Source organism: Chiloscyllium plagiosum, unplaced genomic scaffold, assembly GCF_037043375.1.
Source record: "Chiloscyllium plagiosum isolate Xiang-an unplaced genomic scaffold, Cpla_swu_hap1 HiC_scaffold_36, whole genome shotgun sequence".
Lineage (NCBI taxonomy): Eukaryota > Metazoa > Chordata > Chondrichthyes > Orectolobiformes > Hemiscylliidae > Chiloscyllium > Chiloscyllium plagiosum.
In genome coordinates, this window is record NW_028270174.1 from 25956487 (window position 1) to 25980799 (window position 24313).

A 24313-nucleotide genomic window follows, 5' to 3' on the forward strand; every position below is an offset into this window, starting at 1 on the left:
GAAATTTAGAAGGCTAAGAGGTGATTTGTTCAAGATGTGAAGTGAAAAAATATAATAAGTGAAGATTAACAATTCCGTTAGTCTAGAAGTGGGGGACATTGTTGAAGAATTATGACAATGTTCCAGGAGTGAAATATGGAAAAAAATGGGTTAAAACAAATAGTATTGCAAGTTTGAACTGTCTTCTACAAATGTTTATTAATACCAGGTCAATTCTTACAGTCAAGTCTGAGATTTATAGATTATTGTTAATCAAAGGTAATAAGGAGAAGGAGTTTGGTAATGTCTCAGCCATTAATTGCTGGAACAGGTTGACAGGGCGATGTGGCCAAGTCTAATTCCTATGTTGTTTTAGTTATATTTGAATCATTCTATTCAGAGATGTTATGACACAATTTTGGAGTGGGTGGGACACGAACCCAGGTCTCCTGGCTCAAAGATAGGAAAACTACCAAAACAGTCCTACATCTTGGTTGTATCAAGACAAATTTGACAAGTTGTCAGCAAGCTAATTGAAGTTAATTTTTTTGTGCTGTGAGCACTTAGCACACTGATAAACTGATTGCATAAGACAAAGTCATCCTTCAGATTTGAGTACAAAATTTCCTGGAGAACTCTTTGCCCTTGAAAGATAATTTGCAAGCTGGCTGCCAAAATGCATATTTCTGCAGAGTAAGCTTGGAGTTCCCTGCTGTAACAATGATGGTCCGTTCATATTACTACAGCTGGCAACTTGGAACAGTGAATGGCTATCCAAAATTTAATTTTCACAAAATCAGATTAAACTGTCTTGAGCACATCAAATACCAGAGGAATTCTTTTTTTGGCACAGTCAGCATTTTAACAAAGAATCAATGGGCAATGGTTATGTCCTAGTTTTTGTTACAGTTAAAATCAGGAGAACGTAAAAAGCCCATGAGTTAAACTATGGATCGTCAAGAAACTCTATTTCAAATACACAATTATTAATCAGGAGGAAATAAATAATAAGAGACCAGCCAATAGAGCTAAATATATTTGTAATGCTTCAAAATTCAGTTTCTGTCCTTTAAATTTGGAATCCATCTGTTTATTTTCAGCAATAACCTTTTAATGAAGCTAATGCAAATTGAAACTATGCCCTTCTATTTGTATCTCATTTACAAAAAAGAATCAATTGATGTCAAGGATGTCAATTTAACCATTGCAGATGAGAATGAGTTAAAGGAGAACATCACCATTGTATTATTCCATAACTCTGAACGTAATAAAGGATTCATCAGCCATATCTTCATATCTTGTTGATGTTGTGATTGGATAAACAGGAATGGAGAAAATTGGCCATTCAACCCCTTGAGCTTAATCCATTGATTAGGTCATTGCAAATCTGCACTTTGATCAATAAACTTTTGTTTTATACCATTACCTCAAAACAATCTATTATTTTAGTCTTGAAAATTTCAATTGATGCAACTTCAATATTATTTATCAAGTGCTTGACTACATTCTAGGTCCATGTAAATGTAGGCAGGAGTGTATACCTCTGGAAATGCAACATATCAAAACTGGGTAAAAACAAGCAAATGAATTTATTTATTCATGTCAGAAACAGGCATTAGTTCCATTATATATGCAAGCAAAGGATCTCATGTCTACTTCAGTTCCATAAGACAACATTGGTTAACCCCAAGACAATCAGAGTTGGTGCTTGCTGCACTTATGACTATAAGACCAGAAGACATAGGAGCAGAAATTAGGCCTTTCAGTCCATTGAGTCTGCTCTGCCATTCAATAGACAATAGACAATAGACAATAGGTGCAGGAGTAGGTCATTCAGCCCTTCGAGCCTGCACCGCCATTCAATATAATCATGGCTGATCATTCCTAATCAGTATCCTGTTCCTGCTTTATCCTCATAACCCTGGATTCCACTATCTTTGAGAGCTCTATCCAACTCTTTCTGAAATGAATCCAGAGACTGGGCCTCCACTGCCCTCTGGGGCAGAGCATTCCACACAGCCACCACTCTCTTGGTGAAGAAGTTTCTCCTCATCTCTGTCCTAAATGGTCTATCCCGTATTTTTAAGCTGTGCCCTCTGGTTCGGCACTCACCCATCAGTGGAAATATGTTTCCTACTGCCAGAGTGTCCAATCCTTTCATAATCTTATACGTCTTAATCAGATCCCCCCTCAGTCTTCGAAACTCAAGGGTATACAAGCCCAGTCGCTTCAGTCTTTCGGTGTAAGGTAATCCCGCCATTCCAGGAATTGACCTCGTGAATCTACGCTGCACTCCCTCAATAGCCAGAATGTCTTTTCTCAAATTTGGAGACCAGAACTGCACACAGTACTCCAGGTGTGGTCTCACCAGGGCCCTGCATAGCTGCAGAAGCACCTCTTTGCTTCTATACTCAATTCTTCTTGTTATGAAGGCCAGCATGCTATGAGCCTTCTTCACTACCTGCTGTACCTGCATGCTGGCCTTCATTGACTGGTGTACAAGAACACCCAGATCTCTCTGTACTGCCCCTTTACATAAATTGATTCCATTGAGGTAGTAGTCTGCCTTCCTGTTCTTGCCACCAAAGTGGATAACCATACATTTATCCACATTAAACTGCATCTGCCAAGCATCTGCCCACTCACCTAACTTGTCCAGGTCACCCTGTAATCTCCTAACATCCTCATCACAGTTCACCCTGCCACCCAGCTTTGTATCATCAGCAAATTTGCTAATGATATTGCTGATACCATCTTCTATATCATTAACATATATTGTAAAAAGCTGCGGTCCCAGCACGGATCCCTGCGGTACCCCACTGGTCACTGCCTGCCATTCCGAAATGGAGCCGTTTATCACTACCCTTTGTTTCCTATTAGCCAACCAATTTTCAATCCAATCTAGTACTTTGCCCCCAATACCATGCACTCTAATTTTACTCACTAACCTCCTGTGTGGGACTTTATCAAAAGCTTTCTGAAAGTCCAGGTACACTACATCTACTGGATTTCCCTCGTCCAACTTCAGAGTTACATTCAATCGTGGCTTATAGGTTTTTCAACCCCATTTTCCCACTTTCTCCATGTATCTTTTGATGCCCTTGGCAATTGGGGCTCAATATTCAGATTGCCAATTCATGATCTCTCGGCCTCGAATCTTCTTTCCAAAACCAGTCTCACGTCCACCTCCATGAACTCCAGACTCAATCTAGTGGCCCAGAACTGGCTAATGTTACCTTTCACTCCATGTTCTCTCACCAATCACTACCCCTTGAGTTCTACAGTTTCACGGAGATGCACATTCTCCCACATGGAGACCCAAGACCTTTGTGCTCATGACATACCCTGAGACTTGCAATGACCTGTTTGAAGTCCTGTGTTTTCCTTTTTCACATTTGCAATAGCTGCTGTCCCAGCTTGTAACCTCTAAACTAAATGGGGCATCTTCTATCTTTTTGCCAGTGCACTCATGTAGACTGAGAGTCAATGTTAAAGGCTCTTCAGAGATCAACACCTTATTTACAGACTACGTTGCTTGAGATAGGGCTTTCTCCATTCTCTACCGATAAGTGAAAGAGTTCCAGATGTCAACTACTTTTTGTGCTCCATGAGAGATGAGGTTGCTTTCTGGGTTATGGGTAGATTCTACTCCACTGTCAAGTGGTTTTAAATCGCATCATAGGCAAAAACATTCAACAGAGGTGATCTCCTCTTGATTGGCTTTGGGGAGGCTGGAATCGAGATGCTCAACTACTGTGCATCTTTAACAGCCAACAAGGTGTTCCAAAAAAGTCACTTTTGATGTTTAATCTTGGCTTTTTCTTTACAGTTGACGTATCTTCCCAAGATATAGCTGCTGGCATCAAACAGTGCAAAATTAAATAGATAAGGTATTGCCAGGCTAAAGGGTACAGCAGTGTGGTGCTGGAAAAGCACAGCAGGTCAGGCAGCATCTGAGAAGAAGGAGAATCGATGTTTCAGGCATAAGCCCTTCATAAGGCTTACCCGAAACATCGATTCTCCTGCTCCTCGGATACTGCCTCACCTGCTGTGCTTTTCCAGTACCACACTCTCAACTCTGATCTCCAACATCTGCAGTCCACACTTTCTCCTAAAAGGTACAGCGGGTAAAAGCAATATTCACATGTAACATTGGTTCCTAACTGTTTTTTGCAGGAGCCTCATAATTGGCCCGATTTACTGCTGTAATTATTATGGTGGATGGATGCACTGGAGTTGGGACTGCCAGGGACATGGTGTGGAATGGTTGGGAGAGACTGTTAAAACCAAGACCTCAATGTTTACTTCAAGATAGTTTAACCATCATTTCAAATGCATAGAACAGTTCATCAACAACTGATTGGAAATGATATATGCTTTATTTCTTGTGCTCACAAGAAAATTCATTGCTTTCTATATTACATCTTTTCAGAAAATTAAGTTTGTCATATAATTAAAGTAGCAAAACTCATCAGCACAGGTTTAATCACAAAGCTGTAATGTATATAATCATCATCGTGAATAAGTACAAATCAATTTCCGCCTTTGGTCTTATTGTAACATGTGTGTTCTTAGAATTTTTTTGTGATAATTATTGAACTGTATGCCCTGATAATACTTAAGACAAATAATAAATTAGTTTAATGATATCAAGTACATATTCAATAATAGCTCAGCTCAAGGACCTTTTCAGTGAACCTTTTAGATCCACTGAAATAGTTAGTGCATTAAGTCTGAGGGTCATTGCTACCAGAAAATAATGGTACAGAAAACAACAGTAGGACAGGAGGTTATACCCTTTGTATAGAGTTCCTAGAAAAATAGAAATTAGTGCAAACTTATACATTCAGCCTATTGAGTTCACTCCACCATTCAACAAAATTACTGCCAATCCGGTGTACCTGTGCCATTTTCATGCTCTCTCCTGAAACACCTTGATACCCTTCGTGTCTAACAATCTATCTATTCCTTTCCCAAATATATTCAGTGACTTGACCTCCACTGCCTCATGGAAGAGAATTCTGTAGGATTACTGTCTTCTAAGAGTGGAATGATTTCCACATCTCAGCCATAAAAACGCTATATCCTGAGACCATGACCTCCAGTAAGGGGAAACACCATCATTGCATCTAATTGGTCTAGTCCTCTCATTCTTCTAACTTCAGTGAATAGAAATCAAGTCAACCCAATGATTCCTCAAATTACAATCTTGCCTTTCCTTGAATCCGATGGGATAACATTTTCTGCACTCCCTCTGCAGCAATATTATGCTTTGACCTTTCTGTGAAATTTGTAATGTTAACAAAAGGCATAGCTGATAAAGGTTTGACAGAATCGATGAACTTTTCATCTTTACTACTGGATCTTATTTTACTTTTCAGTCACCACTAGTATTTATTTACCATCCCTAATATTCTGTGGTCCACACAGGTACAGCCACAAAGATGTCGGATTTTAAGTTCCAGGATTTTTGACCCAGCAAGAATAATGATGTATTTCCTTCTACGTTCATGATAATGGTCACTAATCCACACCAGGGATTGATTAACTCTGTGGGTTGATTTATTTAAACAGTAAAACACACTATAAGTTATGAAGCAAACATTACAGCAAACCAATAGATTTCCATGTGTTTCCCTTGCAGACCCACAACTACTATTATTGCCCTCCTTGTCAGAAGCCTGCATGTACTAATGTTATAAGGATAATGTTTAATTGCAACTTCTATGTGCTGGAAGTGCTGGCTAATTACAGGTAGTCCCCAGATTGTTCTGGAGTTTGTTTGTAAGTTGATTTGTATGCAAGTCATAACACATTGTAGAAAAATGTGAAGGAGCAGCTTGTAAGTATAGGAAATGTTCATGTGTCAGTTCTTTAAAGTTAGATCCTTGTATAAGATTGCGATCATTATTGCAAACATTCATAAGGTGGACATTCATAAATTATGGATCCATTGTACATCATTTAGGTGTTGCGTTGTTTCTAATATTCCACATGTAGCTCCATTAGAACTGTCCTCAATGGATCCAGGCATTGAAGCTTTCGATATCTCTGCATTCACTGCATTAAAAGTGCCCACAAAATTGTTGAGGAGCTCATGCATTTGGGGCCCAGAAAAAGCATCAGCCTCCGGTGACCGCATTTCCAGCTGGGATATAGGAAGCTGCTCCAGAGTAGAGCCTTTTGGCCTTGAGTTTTGCATGAGTGCATCTCGGGAAGTTAGTGGCTGGAGGGCCCAGACATCCTGTCCTCCTCAAATTAAGGCTCTCCTCAGCTTGAACTTCCAAATTGTTAAGGATTGCAGGCAAGTTGGATTTAGGACAGCTGTGTACACTTGGAATCTCCTGAGGGGAGACTTCTGGGGGACTTCTACGTGCATCTACTGGCACCACTCTGTCACTTTTTGAGGAAGGGGCACCAAGAATAAAGTTAAAGTTCTTTGATCCACCTGCAGCCTTGCCTTTAGTGTTGAGCATCATTGGCTACAGCAATAGAGTGCAGGTCCTTGCCCATATCTTGCAGACTCTGAGTGTGCTGGAACTGGCAGCTGCCAACCTTTCACCAAATGGGTACATACCAGACCCAGCATGGTACAGACGGATGATGGACTCCTTCAAATCTCAATCCAGTTTACTAGTGTCTCTAGCAAACCAGTATATTTTGACATTTATTGATGACTGACACCTTGGAGGCCTCTCCTGCATGGAGTGAACAGGTGCCTGATCTCCGGCAGTCCTCTGAGTGCCAGAGACCTGGGGTATTACTTTCTCATCCAGCTGTGGTGATTTGCCAATGATGTTCCCACCAGAATGTGCTCTTGACAATAACTTAGCTAAAGTGCACATCAAGATGTTAGTAACCGAGCCTTGCTGATGCTTTTGCTGATGAATCCATGACTTCTATGCCAGTGAGTGTGTGAGAGATGTTGGCTAGAGAGGATGTTCTCTTTAAGGCAGAGACCATGCAGATACTATAGGTGCTTGCTGAAGCCAAGAGAGGGAACACGTTTGGGGCATATTTAGAGTACACTTGCAATGGTTGTGATGGGAGAGCAGCGCATATCTTACTTATTTGTAGGGTCATGGAAGCCTTAGTATTTCCATATGAACAGTCTCTACCATCTTCTACAAACTCTCATTTTTTGGGTGAAGAAATTAATGTTGGGATAGGATCCACTTGTCTTGGCCCTTTCGGTCCTATTATGGGTCATTTCCTCCTGCAATAAAATAAGGGGAAGGATTGAGTGAGATGAATGTGGCTGGTACAGCTGCTAGTGTTGGAGCAGGTCAGAAAAGTTGGTGAGGTTTCTTGAGTGAATGAGTCACAGCTGTAGGAGGCAGGAAAGATTTGTATTTTGGGGGAAAGGGGTGGATGAAAGTCACTGTTCGCAAAAGCAGGAGCATCACCAACCATATAAGCTAGCATTTCTCTTTTATAAAATGTAACTCCCTGATAAGAAAATCAGCTGCCAGGTATTTAGGGATAGGTACAGATTTGAACATGATCAACATATTTCTGGAAGAAAACAGCGATGCACAACAAACATGAAATTATGGAATGGCTTGAATAATTTAAAATTTAATTGGTTCAGGCAAAGAAGAAACTTCAGACTCTAGTCAATTGTTTTTGAGTTCCTGAAATCATTTTAGGGACTATATTTATTATGCAAGCTTATGGCAATATAATCCCTGATATTCCGCCATATTGTTTTGTAATGCATTGAATTTTCCACAGCGTACAGCTTATGATGGGATCATAGCTCAGCATGCTGAGGAAATATAAATCTACTTTGTAAGTCATTCTGTTGAACTATGGATGTCCTATGTAGTTGTGTCAGCCATCAGCAATAAGACTGATCTTATTAGGCAGGATTAATCTTGTCTTCAGCTAATGCTAATACCGCGTGCCAACAACAGCCTGTCCCTTAAATGGCTTTCTTCCATGTCCTTCTAAATCCTGAACTTACATGTTTACAGCAAAGCACTGCTATGAACTAAGTTATTAAATTAGAAACACCACAAAGTGCTGACAAGAGACAAGAGATCTGCAAAATCCAATAAAATCTCAATTTGTGATTTGCTGATAAAAATCGTATTTACTGTGTTATGCTGTGGAATGTTTTGTGGTATTTCAGTGTGATAAGGTACTACATTACTGCAAATATTTTTGAATTGCTTGTCCTAAGTTGTTCTTTGATTTTGCAGCTGGAAGTCACTGATATTCTAGACTGTTATTCTGTGACAGCAGAACAATTGAGAAAGAATAAGCACTACTTAGCGGGTTTTGAGAAGATTTGTAGCTCAGGTTAAGGTTCTAGATGTAGGTTTGCTCAATGAGCTAGAAGGTTTATTTCCAGATGTTTCATCACCATACTAGGTAACATCTTCAGTGGGCCTCCTGGCGAAGCACTGCTGATGATTTCTCCTTTCTATTTATATGTTTGGGTTTCTTTGGGTTGGTGTTGTCATTTCCTATGATAATGTAATTTCCTGTTCTTTTTCTCAGGGTGTGGTAGATGGGGTCTAACTTGATGTGTTTGTTGATAGAGTTCTAATTGGAATGCCAGCGAGCAAACCTAGATCCATAATCACTACTTTTGGTGTTTGTAAGATATGAATGAAATGGCTGATTAACGCCACATGTTAGCTTCTCCTAAACATCAGCATCTTCAGTAGAGGCTTGTCAGGACTTCTGCATGAATCATTGCTGGTAAGATTATTTTGCAAGCCTGTAATACCACCTGAGTTCTAAGTACACTGGGGGTGTACTTAGTATCTATTCACTGCTGGTGCTTAAGGTCAATCAAAACTGATCTTTGAAAGCAGCATGGATCCAGATTTTTAAAAATTCATTCACAGGATGTCAGAGACACTGGTTAGACCAGTATTTATTGCTCATAGAGCAGTTAAGAGTCAACCATATTGCTCTGAGTCTGAAGTCATACGTCGGCTCGACCAGGTAAGGATGGCAGTTTCCTTCCCAAGAGGACATTAGTGAACCAGATGGGCTTTTCCCAGCAGAGGACTTCAACAATGCAGATTGGTTCTCAGGGTGAAGATTTACATTAGCACAGTAACTAGGAGAAAGTGAGGACTGCAGATGCTGGAGATCAGAGCTGAAAATGTGTTGCTGGAAAAGCGCAGCAGGTCAAGCAGCATCCAAGGAGCAGGAGAATCGATGTTTCAGGCATGAGCCCTTCTTCAGGAAACCAGCAACACATTTTCAGCATTAGAACAGTAACCACTATCAGAAGGAGGACCTCAGCAAGACATCTTCCGAGTTTGAGTGAAAGCAAGTGACCAACAGAAGACTACAACAGTGTGGAATGGTGCTAGTGTGAAGAATTGCATTGGTGCAGTCACCACTACCAGAAGGAGGAGCTCAGCAAGACACCCTTTGAGGTGAAGCAGTTACCTGTATTTAAGAGTATGTTGCTGGTGGCCTGGTGTTGAGAAGTTTTAAGGTCCAAGATCCTTCTACAATGTGCCAATGCAAAGGAAATCTGAGAGGAGTGTGGTGGTGTTTGTTGAGGTTTGTCCTGACCAGCTCTGTGATGTGGCTTGCTCTCCTTTATGGTCTATTCCCTAGGATGCACACTGAGATGAACATCAACTGTGCCTGGAGGATCATCAACTCGGTAAAAGACACTTTTTTGTCTGCTCGAAACTTGCTGGTCTTCCAGTTGAAGCAGCTGACTCTGACTGAGTTTTGCAGACTGGCACATTCCAAGGTCCAGGGCTACGTGCTGAGGGGCATGCAGAAGTTTAAGGCAGCTGCTGCTAAGGTGCAGTGGGGAAAGACCACTGTGTAATGTCCCTCTGCTGAAGAATAAAGGGGGCCCATTCAGTAACTGGGCCCCACTGTTGCCTCAGCTATAGGCCAAGAGGTTGTGAGTATGGTGGACTTAATTTGTCCTCTGTAAGTAAAAGGAGTATAGATCTGAGTAGGTTCATGAACTGTCTATGTACCAAAGATTTATTTTCCATGAATCAAGTAGATTTTTGAAATAAAAAAAAGTTTAAGGTCCAAGCAGTCTTTCTTGCCTTTCTCCTCCACTTTTTCTTTTTGTTAGGGTAGAGTGATATGCTATTGCAACATTTGTTGATAGCAGAGTAAGAAGTAAGGCTTTGACTTGAGAGGCTTTGGCTAGCAGTGGCTCAGCAAAAAGTTCAGACAAAGTCCTCTTAACTTTCACTTTCAGTTTTATAGCATTTATGATGGCAATTAGGAAGGTCGTGTGTTCCTCCTGCAAGATGCAGGAGCACAGGGAAACTTCTGTTGTCCCTAATCCTCAGTTAGGGATCCCCACTCCTCCATGGTGAGGGCAGCACAGTGGCTTAGTGGTTAGCACAGCAGCCTGTAGCGCCAGGGGCCTGGGTTAGATTCTAGCCTGGAGCGACTGTCTGGCTGTTGGATTTTGCATGTTCTCCCAGTGTCTGCGTGGGTTTCCTTTGGGTGCTCTGGCTTTCTCCCACAATCCAAAGATGTACAAGTCATAGTGTTATGTGCATTAGTCAGAGGGAGCTGGGTCTGGGTGGGTTACTCTTCAGAGAGTCAGTGTGGACTTGTTGGGACGAAGGGCCTGTCCCCACACTATAGGGAATCAAATTTAATGATTACACCTGTGAGAGGTGCATCCATCTGCAGTTCGTTGGAGACTGTGTTAAGAAGCAGGAGCTTCTTAAGATCATCTGAGATGCAGAGGGCTTCATAGATAAAAGTTTTAGTTAGGTGGTCACCCCTAAGGTGCAGGCAGAGAGTAGCTGGCTCACCACCAGGAAAGGCAAAGGGAGTAGGTAGAGAGTGCAGGAATCCCCATTGCCATTCTATTTGAAAACAAGGATGCCTCTTTGGATGATGCTGGGGGGATGACCATTCAGAGGAAAGCAGCAGTAGCCAGCTTGATGGCACTTTGACTCTGGTGCACAGTGGGTAAAGGTCAATGTAAACAGGACCTTAATAGGAGACTCGATAGGGAGACAGATAGGAGATTCTGTGGCTGCAAATGGGAAATCGGGATGGTGTTGTCTCTCGGATGCCAGGGTCCAAGATGTCTCAGAGCAGCTGCAGAATGCCCGCAAGGGGGAGGGGGAGCAGCCAAAAGTCAATGTACATGTTGGCACAAATGACATTGGGTGGCACGGTGGCTCAGCAGTTAGCGTTGCTGCCTCACAGCATCAGGGTCCTAGGTTCGATTCCAGCCTTGGGTGACTGTCTGTGTGGAGTTTGCACATTCTCCCCGTGTCTGCGTGGGTTTCCTCTGGGTGCTCTGGTTTCCTCCCACAGTCCAAAGGTGTGCAGGTCAGGTGAATTGGCCATACTAAATTGTCCATAGTGTTAGGTGCATTAGTCAGAGGGAAATGGGTCTGGGTGGGTTACTCTTCGGAGGGCTGGTTGGGCCGAAGGGCCTGATTCCACATTGTAGGGAATCTAATCTAATCAACAAAAAGGGATGAGGTTCTGTAGAGTGTTTCAATAGCTAGGAAGAAGGTTAAAAACCAGGACCTTGTTCATGATAAACTCTGGATTACTTTCAGTGCCACTTGCTAGTGAGGGTAAGAACAGGAGGATATGACAGATGAATGCATGGCTAAAAAATGGGGGCAGGGAATCAAATTTTTAGGGAATCAGATTGGGATCTTTTCAGGGACAGAGGTGACCTGTTCAAGAGGGACGGGTTACACTGAACCGGAGGGGGACCAATATCTTGGAAGCCAGGTTTGCTAGTGCTGCAAGGGAGGGTTTAAACAAGATTAGCTGGAGGTGGGAACATCAACAGCAGGAAGGCAAGTGTGAGGTACGAAGGAGAAACAGCAATCAGAAAAAGTAAATTGAAGAGACAGGTCACGCTGGAACACGACAAGGAGCAAGGAATGCCTGTTGGATTAGACTGCATTTATTTCAATGTAAGAGGGCTGACAGGTAAGGCTGATGAACTCAGGGCATGGGACTAGGATATTATAGCCATTACAGAAACATGGGTAGTGGAGGGACAAGACTAGCAGCTTAATGAGCGAAGGTACAGAGGTGTACAGTGTATTTAGTTGGGACAGAGGTGATGGAAAGAAGGGACGGAGAGTTGCATTTTTGATTAAAGTGAATATCACAGCAGTAATCAGGTGAAGTAACTAAAGGATAATCCAGTGCTGCTTTGCAGGTGGAACTAAGAAAGAAGGGGATGGTGACATTATAGAGGTTGTACTATAAGTCCCCAAATAGTCAAGAGGAATTAGGGGAATGAGATTGGGGTGCAGTGAGATTGGGGACACTTGCAGGAATAATCGGGTTGTCATAGTAGGAGAGTTTAGTTTTCCTAATATAGACTGGGGCTGCCAAAGCATTAAGGGTTTAGATGGGGGTAGAAATTAAGTGCATTCAGGAAAGTTTCCTCAAGAGGGTTCTATGCAGGAAGGAGCAAAACTCGAAGTACTCTTGGGAACATGTGATGGAGGTGACCAATGACCATAGTTCCATGAATTTTAAAATATTCATGGAGGGGGACAAAACTGGTCCACAGGTTCAAATTCTAAATTGAGGCAGACAAACTTTGATGGCATTAGTCAGGAGTTTGCAGGGTTTAACTGGAGTAGTTTATTTGCAGGCAAAGGGACTTCAGGCAAGTGGGAGGCCTTTAAAAGTGAGACAGCTAGAGTTCAAGGTCTATGTGTTCCTGTGAGGGTGAAGGGCAAGGTCGGCCGGAATAGGGAACCCTGGATGACAAGTGATATTGAGGCTTTGACCTGCAAACAGGAGGAAACATGGCTCAGGTACAGGCACCAGGGATCAAGGGGCCCCATTGAGGTATATGGGGATACATGAGTTTACTGAAGAAGGAAATCAGAAAGGCAAAAAGGGGGCACAAGATAGTCTTGGCTGAGAAAGTTTGGTTGAATCCAAAGAGATACATTAAGTATATTCAAGGAAAAAGACACTCTCTCTCTATAGGAATCTATGACTCTATTTAACAATATATTCATGGTCATCATTACACTCTTAATTCCAAATATTTATTGAATTCAAATTCCACCATCTGCTGTGGCAGAATTCAACCCCAGGTCCCCAGAACATTATCTGGTTCTCTAGATTAACGGTCCAGCAATAATACCACTGGGCCATCTCCTGCCTTTCATGTGCAATTGACATTGGGATCTGGTGTGGGTAAGGGCACAATTTCAAACAAAGTGTACTACTGGAGGATGTCTCTGGATCTCAGAGCCTCCTTAAAGTGCCACAACTTTCAGTAAGAGGCTGGGGTGTGGGGATGTTAAAGGGGCCCACTCATCTACATTTAACGGCCCATTTAACTCCCTGAGGAGCATATTAGCTGGCCAGGTGATTGAACAGTAGACAGGTGTATCAAGGAGAAAATAGTCCCTGCAGGACACTGGGCTTGTCATTATCTTCTGCTTCCTGCCACCAACCCAATTTTGGTTCCAATTTACCACTTTCTCTTGGGATAATTAACACAACCTAATCTGTGTTGGAACAATCCAGAGAAATTGAGTTGCTCCAATCAGGGTTTCCTGCTTTGTCTGATGTCCAGTTTATTGTCACTACCAAATTGGTGTATTATTATTATTATTATTATTATTATTATTATTATTATTAATAATTATTATTTTGAAGATAGGAGGGACACTTCCGCTTCTGTCTCCATAAACCGGGGCCTATTGTCCACTTCTCACTCCCATTTGTATTCTACCACAGTAAAAATAGGCAAATTGTATGTAAAGATTAGAATCAGATTTTATTATCACGTGTACTCGAATACAGTGAAAAGTTGACAATGTCACCACACATGGCACCATCTTAGGTACAGGGTAGTTAGGTACAAAATCTTAGGGACCAAGTAGAAAAATAAGAAATAAATTAGAAATTCAACATTACAGTTCACCTCAGCATAAAGTAGTAAATAAGAAATAAAGATAAAAGTTCCAAATTATAATCCTTCTTTAGCTGTGGACCTGCAATCGCTCCGCATTGGGCTTTCCCCACATGGGTTTGACCTTTCTCCTGCGCTGGCCTTGATCTCTTGATCCCCACTCCTCTGTGTAGCCATCTCATCACTGACCGCCATCCAGGCTCACCAGCCAGCTTCTCACACGCTGTTAGGTGTTACACTGGGCTTCCAGCCACTTCCATGATGCTGCTGCAGACTGCTAGAGCTCCGTCTGGGCACATCAACCTCCTTATAGCTGACTGCCAAAGTCCCTGCTCTGGGCCCCCAGCCACTGTGGTCGCTGCTGGACTGAGCTCCCTCCAGATGTTAAAGGAGAGGGAAAGAAAAACTAAATTAATGAAAAAATGCAGAACCCTATTCTGCCACCATCTTGGATTACTTTGATTCTGATTTTAAGGCAGGAATTCTCACCATCTGGGCTCTCTTTGCTATGTGGGAGATTAGCAAACTACATATAAATGGGTGAGAATAAGTAACAATGAAAATTTACTGCATAAACATAGACCTGTCACTAGTGAGATTTTCATCTTGCTAACGGCCTTGGGTAGAAACCCTGACAAAATCAGAAGATGAGGTGAGATAGGCTTTTACAACATGCTTAAATGCTGTTAATTGGGCTTTTGCTTAATTTTAGGCCAAAATCAATATTTCAGGGTGAGTCCATTAATGATTTGGGTAAACATGCCAACAGGAATTTCCACTTCATAGCTCACAGTTCATTCAGCTAGAACTCAATATCTTTGATATTAAAACAAGAAAATGGTCGAAACACACTGCAGCACAAAAACAGAGTTACCAGTTCAGCTTGCTGACTTCATAGCGAAATTCAATTTCATTTTTCTTTCAAAGGATCCGGTAATCTGCCATTCTCACATAATTCTTTCTGCTCTATGAAGACTTGTTATATTGAAGGAAGAAAATGGGCTTCTGATTTATGTACTGATTTAGTTTGAAGCCCACATCAAAGAGGGTACTAGTGGTTGGGTTTGTGGCATGACAATTGCATATTGGGCTCTTTGTCAAGCAGGTCCTGCTAAAGCCTCATTAATCTTGGTAAAAATAAGAGAAAAGTGCTGAAATGTTTTGAGAATATGCCAATGGATGATTGCTCATGCTTAGTATTGCTTCAAGTGTAAACAGAAGAATAATAGGGGAGAGGCAAAAGGACAATTTAACTTGTGTAGGCTTTGTAAAGCATTTCATGGTTGCAGTCAGATGACAAATTAATGCTTTCCATCAGTCAAATGCAACTGAGTGAAATATGGGTGTCCAGTCACCCATCAGTTCTGGCTGTCTTTCCAAGTTGGTTAAGGGGGTATATCACGGTCAGTCCTGAACAGTAATTATAATGTTATGCTGGGTGTTTTGGAAATAGTAGCACCACTTAGGCAGGGTTCTAACATGGTATGGTGCCTAGTAACGCCACAGCAGTAAGAACAATGAATATCTAAAATTAATCCAAGTATCAGCTGATTTTTCCCAACAACTGAATAAACGTGGACAATGGTGAGTCAGTTGGAAAAATATAGTGAAAATAAGGTTCCTCAAATTGAGAATAATAAGTCGGAGTTTCTATCCAAGGTTTTTAAAGCAAGATGAGAATCTCATCAGTGACAAGCTGATGTGCATGCATTAACTTATTCTCACCCCATTCATATGCAGTTTGCTCTTTCCCTACAAAGCAGAGGGAGACAAAATGGTGACAATTCCTGCCTTAAATTTGGAATGGGTACCTGATAGCTTCAGCTCACTACTTGCTCCTCATGACCTCCATATTGGACAGGAGTCTCCAATATCTGGAAGACCATCAACTTGGTGAAAGATGTTCTTTGGTCTGCCCAAAATGTGTTCATCTTCCAATGTAAAGGGTTGACCTTGACTGAGTGTTGCAGACTGGCACATTCCAAGGTCCAGAACTACATGCTGAGGGACTTACTAAAGCTTGGGGAAACTACCATCAAAGCGCCATGGGGAAAGACTACAGTTTAAGATCTTCCTGCTGAAGTATAAAAACTTTTCAGTTGTCAGACCCTTTTGATGCCTCAAAATAAACATAAATAAAAAAAGTCTTTGTTTTTGCAACTGTAGAGAAGCTCTGAGGAATGCCAAAATTCTATTTTTTTCCTCTGCAAAGACTGTATAGAACTGATTTAGAATACTTGCATGTATTTATAAATGATTTTGATGAATGAAGTATAATTTTGAAATAACATAAAGCAGTCCCTAGCATCTCTGATTCTACACTCGGGCAAATGAAAAGCATTTGTCGTCAGACAGGGGCCTTGTCACACTAAATCAAGGACAGCATCTGATCTCATTCTAGTGGCTTGAGATGCCCTCCAATGCATCTCGACTACATCCCGCACCTCCGCCCTCAGACCCCACCCCTCCAACCGTAATAAGGACAGAACTCCCCTGGTGCTCACCTTCCACCCTATCAACCTTCGCATAAACCAAATCATCCGCCGACATTTCCGCCACCTCCAAACAGACCCCATCACCAGGGATATATTTCCCTCCCCACCCCTTTCCGCCTTCCGCAAAGACCGTTCCCTCCGTGACTACCTGGTCAGGTCCACGCCCCCCTACAACTAACCCTCCCATCCTGGCACTTTCAACTGCCACCGCAGGAACTGTAAAACCTGTGCCCACACCTCCTCCCTCACCTCTATCCAAGGCCCTAAAAGAGCCTTCCACATCCATCAAAGTTTTACTTGCACATCCACTAATATCATTTATTTTGTCCGTTCCTCCCGATGCGGTCTCCTCTACATTGGGGAGACTGGGCGCCTCCTAGCAGAGCGCTTTAGGGAACATCTCTGGGACACCCGCACCAATCAAACACACCGCCCCGCGGCCCAACATTTCAACTCCCCTTCCCACTCTGCCGAGGACATGGAGGCCCTGGGCCTCCTTCACTACCGCTCCCTCACCACCAGACGCCTGGAGGAAGAATGCTTCATCTTCCGCCTCGGAACACTTCAACCCCAGGGCAGAAATGTGGATTTCAACAGTTTCCTCATTTCCCCTTCCCCCACCTCACCCTAGTTCCAAATTTCCAGCTCAGCACTGTCCCCATGACTTGTCCGGACTTGTCCTACCTGCCTATCTCCTTTTCCACCTATCGACTCCACCCTCTCCTCCATGACCTATCACCTTCATCCCCTCCCCCACTCACCCATTGTACTCTATGCTACTTTCTCCCCAACTCCACCCTCCTCTAGCTTATCTCTCCACGCTCCAGGCTCACTGCCTTTATTCCTGATGAAGGGCTTTTGCCGGAAATGTCGATTTCGAAGCTCCTCAGATGCTGCCTGAACTGCTGTGCTCTTCCAGCACCACTAATCCAGAATCTGGTTTCCAGCATCTGCAGTCATTGTTTTTACCATAGTTAGTCACTCAGGTGATCTGAGTCAGGGTTTCCATATCATTGCAGTACAGGACATAAGCGTAGTCGGTATTGCATGCCTAGTGCATCAATCAACAGACCCATGATGTGTTAATTAAGGAGCTATACAGGGATCAGTCAGGTGTCCAGTCACCCATCAGTTCTGGCTGTCTTTCCAAGTTGGTTAAAGGGGTATATCATGGTTTGTCCTGAACAGTAACTATAATGTTATGCTGGGTGTTTTGGAAATAGTAGCACCCCTTAGGCAGGGTTCTAACATGGTATGGTGCCTAGGCTAGGTGGCCTGTATAACTTCATTCCTGTAGTTGCGGCTACACTGACAGTTGGTCAGACTGATGAAGATGTTAGATAGTGATAAATTTATGGATCTGATGTTCTATTTCTAATGGTGTGTCATCCATGCCATCTATATTCACTCAGAAGCTTTCCTTTACCATTTCCTTCCCACTGGAAAGGGAGGGGTTTGGTTAGCTGTATGGCTGGTTTGCGATGTAGAGTGATAACACTGGTGTGGGTTCAGTACCCGCACTGGCTGAGGTTAACATGAAGCACTCTCCTTCTCAATCTCTCCCTTTACCTGAGGTGTAGTGACCCTCTGGTTAAACCACCATTAGTCTCTTCTTTCTAATGAGAGGACAATTAAGACGATGGTGACTTTACATTTTATCCTTTACTGTGACGAGCTGGTAATGATTGACCTTGTGCACAGCCAACCTTTTCATATGGTGTCAATGGCAAGTGAGTACTTTTGCTGTTGGTGAAGACAATATAACCTGAGCACAGAGCTGTAGAAGTGTGAACATAATGAGATGAGCAGCAGAGAATTGTGTGATATAATTGTTAGATGTCACAGAGAGAAAGGAGAAAGTGAGGTCTGCAGATGCTGGAGATCAAAGTTGAAACTTTATTGCTGGAACAGCACAGCAGGTCAGGCAGCATCCAGGGAACAGGAGATTCGACGTTTCGGGCACAGGAAGAAGGGCCTGTGCCCGAAACGTCGAATCTCCTGTTCCCTGGATGCTGCCTGACCTGCTGTGCTGTTCCAGCAATAAAGTCACAGAGAGAAACCCTCCATGAAACTCCTCGAAACTGATACATTATCATTTGTGGTAAAATTCAATGTTGTAAGTGGGTAGATGCCTGGTACACTGCAGTAGAACAAGTGGGGAAAAAGAAAGGGAAAGGAATCTAGAAGCTCAAAAAATGTGAAGGTGACTGAATTGTATAAATGCAGATAATTGTTATGTTAGAGGAACTGAAAAAGCATGAGGTTGAGATATGATTTCTATTCAAAGGAGGTTTTCAGGGGAGTAAACTGTCAAACACAGTTCCAATAAAAGAATAAGCAAATGTTAATGCTTTCCTGCGATTTATTTTGATAATTATTTTAGCATTAAACACCCCTTCAACATTGCCAAAAAGACTTTAAAGTAACAGATGTCTTACTCCTGAAGTGCTGCCAGAGTTTAAATTCACAGCTTCTCGACAGTATAATGCAATGCAGGCCAGTAGCAACTAGCTTGAAGCAACTGACACCAAATAATTACATGAATAATGTTTTGAAAGTTCAATAGTATATTTTAAATTTTACCAAAAATATTTTCAATATCTGCTCTGATCTTGATCAAATCCTGATTTTTTTCACATTCATTTTAAAAATGGAGTGCAGTTAAACCCAGTCTGCTATTCACATTGATAAGTGGTACTTTATTTCATGTACCTGCATACCTAAATATGCAGAACTATCTATTTATAGATGTTGCTGTATGCAGCAACTTCTACAAGGTAACTACAACATAGAATTAGCCCTTCGAATCCTCCGATATTCACTCAGCAGCGATATTTAATGGTGTGATTAATGCAAATATATTATGCAAAGCATTGAGCAACATTTAGTTCAAAGTATTTCTCCTATTATTTTACTTCTGTTGAGAACTCTGTGGGTATTTTTGATAAATATATTAAAATATGATGTACAATGTGAGTTATATAAATTGTTAAAGTCATTTATTGCAAGTTTGGGTTTTTAGTTTTTTGAGTTAGTAACATATGGGTTTTCTGTGTGTCTGAAGTTAATAATGTGTAGGCATTTCTATAGCCATTGTGATTTCTTTAAGACATTGTTGATACCTAACTTTAGAACTGATGGGTTTTTGTGCACCGTTGTTGGATTTTTGTTTACTCAGATTGTTTTATGACTGAGTAAGGTAAATAATAGGTCCTCAAATGTCGTCAGACTTTTCTGGAACATTATTTTTAAAATTAATGGAAACACACGTAGTTTAGATTGAGACTTTCTTTTGTTTGCATTAAGTTTTGAAGTTCTTTTAAAGTTCTTGTACCAACATGGCTGTACAGACCAGAGCTCCTGAGAAGGGAAGTTATACTAGATAAACTAGAGTACCTTGGAGTAAAAAGTTAATGTTAGTCCCAGACCAAACCTGAAGAGGTTAATTAAAGCTGAATTAACATGTATAATATCTTCAGGAAGAAGCTGTCTGAAGTTCCATTCTATAAGTTGTAGTCAAACATGATTTAAACCTATCAAGGTGTTAGAGACAGGGATACTATTAGGATTACTGCACAAGTATTATTTTTGGGTTGTATGCAAGTGTGTTTTTGTTTTTTTTGTGCCAGAAGTGCATTTTTTGTCCAAAACAAAAGTTGTTGTTTTTCCTTTCAATTCATAAAGGAGTGTTTTAGGATTAATAGATTGTTACTTTTACAATATGTTTAAAAGTCTTGAAATTTATGTTTGAATAGATAGTTTAGCTTATTCTATTTTATCTAAATGTACTATGTGATAAGCTTCTGTTTTGTTTTTATTGGTAAATTTGTAGCATTTATGTCAGTGGACCATTTTGTTTAAAACAAAACAAAATATGGTCTATCAGGTAAAGCTTCAGTCTTTGATCTCTTGTACAGTAAGGACAGCAAATGGAATCATAACAAAATAAATAAATATCTTTATGTTATTGGAATATGGATAGGCCCCTAGCATTCATCTTTCTTTACTTCTAATTGTTATTAAATACAGCTTTTAATTAATTTTATTGAAGAGGAACAGATTTAAATTCACAATTGCCAAAATCAAAATGCTGCAAGCAAGTTATATTCATGTGAGATCAACCATTAAATATAAGATGTATTGGGAATTAATAACGCATAAAATGTTATCTTGCACCTGTAAGATATTGTGATCTTCTCGGTGAGATATCCTCTAACAAGATATTTGGACTTCACTTAAGTACAAACAGTCTTCAGAGGTACATATCAGTGCTCTTAAAGTAGTCACCTAGCAATGATTGATGTGTAAAACCATAGCATATTAAAACAGTTTACCAGGGGATTAAAAAGTACCTTACTCATTAATGATAATGAAAGTGGCCTCATTATAATTATTAAGTGATTTTAGCAGTCCTGGTCTAAGTTTATCATTTTCATTTCCACAAGTGATTTAGGTCATATCTTAAATAGACCTCAAAAGGATTCTGGTACGAATGCCTGAACTTACTTTAACTGTTTGGACATTTTTTTCATGTGAAATATGGTGAGATAATTGTTTTAATTCCCAGGGTACAGGTATGTCCTATGAAGAGAAATTAGGCAAATGGGCCTGTATTACATAGAGAAGAATGAGAGATGATCTCATTGAAACCTACAAAACCCTGAGTGGACCAGAGAATATGCTGATAAGTTGTTTCCCTGTTTCAGGAATCTAGAACCCAGAGACTTATTTTTAAAAAGGGGATGTGGGGTTGGGGGGGAGATGTCATTCAGGAACAAGATGAGGAGAAATATCTTTACCCAGTGAGCTATGAATATTTGGAATTATTTATGCAAAGGGCTGTGGAAGCTCACTCTTTGTGTATGTTTAAAGTAGAACATACGAACATAAGAAACAGGAGCAGGAGTAGGCCATCTGGCCCTGTTGACTGTGCTCTGCTGTTCAATAAGATCACAGCTGACCTTTTTTGTGAACTCAGCTCCACTTACTCACCTGCTCAGCATAATCCTTAATTCCTTTATTGTTCAAAAGTCTATCAATTTTTGCAATAAAAATACTCAACAAGGTTGCCTCAACTGCTTGACTGGACAAGGAATTCCATGGAGATTGAAACATTTCTGACTACTAATGGTCTGAAGGTTATGGGGATAGTGTGGGCAAAAAAAACATGGAATCAGCTTTGATTTTATTGAATGATAACACAGGATGGACTGGATAAATAGCCTACTCCTGGTCCAATGTTCCGAATTATTTTCACATTAGCAAAATGAAAAGTCAAACCACCATTGCTCAAGTACAGCAACGGGGATGAGAAGGGTAATAGGAAACACAAAGTAAATCAAGACATCATGGTCAGATAATGGTTAGATTGGGACTTAAAGGCTTGGTGATTGCAAATATAAATGCAGTTTAATGAGGGGACCACAGACCAGATCATGCTGGAAAATTAATATCATGTTAATGGTATACTCATTATTATTTGTAAATTGCACAGCAAGTTCAAGGGAATAAGAAATATGTAATGACTTATGAGCCTCCAAAATGTGCTTGTTGATTTGTGCCACTTTGCAGATATAACAAATAACCCTTGTTGTTTCCAATGCATATTAATTGCCCATTAAACTTAGCTCACAACGTTAAGTCTGATTAAGTAAGAGTATTGTTACCTTTCTATTGACATGATAATTGTTAAATTAATGCTTGTTAACCTGTCTGACCTGGAAATTGACTAAGTAAATTGGAAGAATTTTACTCCTTTCGGTAGGAAACAGTGTTTGGAGAATCTTAAAATGGTCACATTTTTAATCTTAACTTGATTGATTACTCTTCCTTTCTTTTGTCTCTGAATTCAATCTCTCCCCCCTTTCTTTATGTCTCTTGTGCCTGAATTAACACTAATCCATTGCCCTCACTTCCTTCTCTGTATTTCATTTTGTTTATTTCTCCATCTAGTCATTGCTTAAGGGGATATAGTGTTGGTTGCACCATTCACTCAGGTATCAAATACCCCATTGTTTTTGTCATGCCATTACTAACTTGCACTTTCAGACAGTTTCAAATAAACATATTTTGCAGCTCACACACAAACTGAAGTCTATTTCACACAGCTGGACATGAGATGTTCAGCTTCACAGAATTCTGGCAATATGTTCTCATTTTTAAAGTATCGTGTTGTATTTCAAATGTTTTCTCAGAAGATGAATCTTCAGTACTTCATCATTAATAAATGCCACTTCAGGCTGCCTTTAAAACACTCTTTGAAAGCTAGAAGTTGCAGATAATGAGTAGCACTTCACACATGCCAGCAGAATGTTATTTATAATGCCAAAATAGTTAAAAACTGAATTACCTAATTGTTAAAAGGACAAAAAAAGTATTTAAGCACACAGCTTTCAAAATCTGAACATCTATTCCAGTGAAACATGTCTTATGAATATGCATTTATTTAATTGCTTTGCTTGAAGTTGGAGTAATCATTTTGAACTTAACCTCTAAAAATTCTTAGATTCACTTTAGTTCCAAATAGTTTGTATCATGATGAGATGTTTACTTATCAACATCTCTTTGATTTACCTCATTAATTTGTTGATTGCTGATTTACAATTTACTGCGGGAATTATGATCTATTACAGCATAGAAATGTTTCCTGTTTGTGTTGCACTTCTTTTATGATTCCAACTTGACAGTGCAAACTGGGACAATGACCAAACCTTGTGCTGGAATAAGTAGACCCTAGGCTCAATTAAAATAAGACCCAAAACCTCACTTAAAGGGGACAGGTGAGCTGCTGCACTGGTAAAATGGAAAACCAATTTTGTGCCACAGATACATTATCAGCTACCCATAAGTCAATTCTGATGGCAATGGGGAGGCATCATCAACAAGTGCTGGACCGACCACAAGTGTCCCTCCTGACAGCACAATCAATGAGCAGAGATCAGCTGTGCTCTACCACTAACTCTCTCTTTTCAGAAACATAACCTTGTACAGCAACAGGATACAAATGCTACTGGAAGGATAGAAAGGGAGGCAAGAGAGGAAGGGAGGTGGGGGGGTGGCATTTTTGATAAGGGAGACCATTACAGCTGTACTGAGGGAGGATATTCGTGGAAATGCATCCAGGGAAGTTATTTGGGTGGAACTGAGAAATAAGAAAGGATTGATCACCTTATTGGAATTGTATTATAGACCCCCCCCTAATAGTCAGAGGGAAATTGAGAAACAAATTTGTAAGGAGATCTCAGTTATCTGTAAGAATAATAGGGTGGTTATGGTAGGGGATTTTAATTGTCCAAACTCTGGACTGCCAGAGTGTTAAGGGTTTAGATAGAGAGGAATTTAAGTGTCCACAAGAAAATTTTTTGATTCACTATGTGGATGTACCTACTAGTGAAAGTGCAAAACTTGATTTATTTTCAGGAAATAAGGCAGGGCAAGTGACTGAGATTGTCAGTGGAGGAGCACTTTAGGGCCAGCGACCATAATTCTATTAGTTTGAAAATAATGATGGAAAAGGATAGACCAGATCTAAAAGTTGAAGTTCTAAATTGGAGAAAGGCCAATTTTAACGGTATGAGGCAAGGACTTTCAAAAGGTGATTGGAGGCAGATATTCGCAGATAAAGGGATGGCTGGAAAATGGGAAGCCTTCAGAAATGAAATAACGAGAGTCCTGGGAAAGGATATGCCTGTTCGGGTGAAAGGAAAGGCTGGTAGGTATAGGGAATGCTGAATGTCTAAAGAAATTGAGGGTTTGGTTAAGAAAAAGAAGGATGCATGTGTCAGGTATAGACAGGACAGATCGAGTGAATCCTTAGAAGAGTATAAAGGCAGTAGCAGTATACTTAAGAGGGAAATCAGGAGGGCAAAAAGGAGACATGAGATAGCTTTGCCAAATTGGGTTAAGGACAATCCAAAGGGTTTCTACAAATACATTAAGAACAAAAGGGTAACTAGGG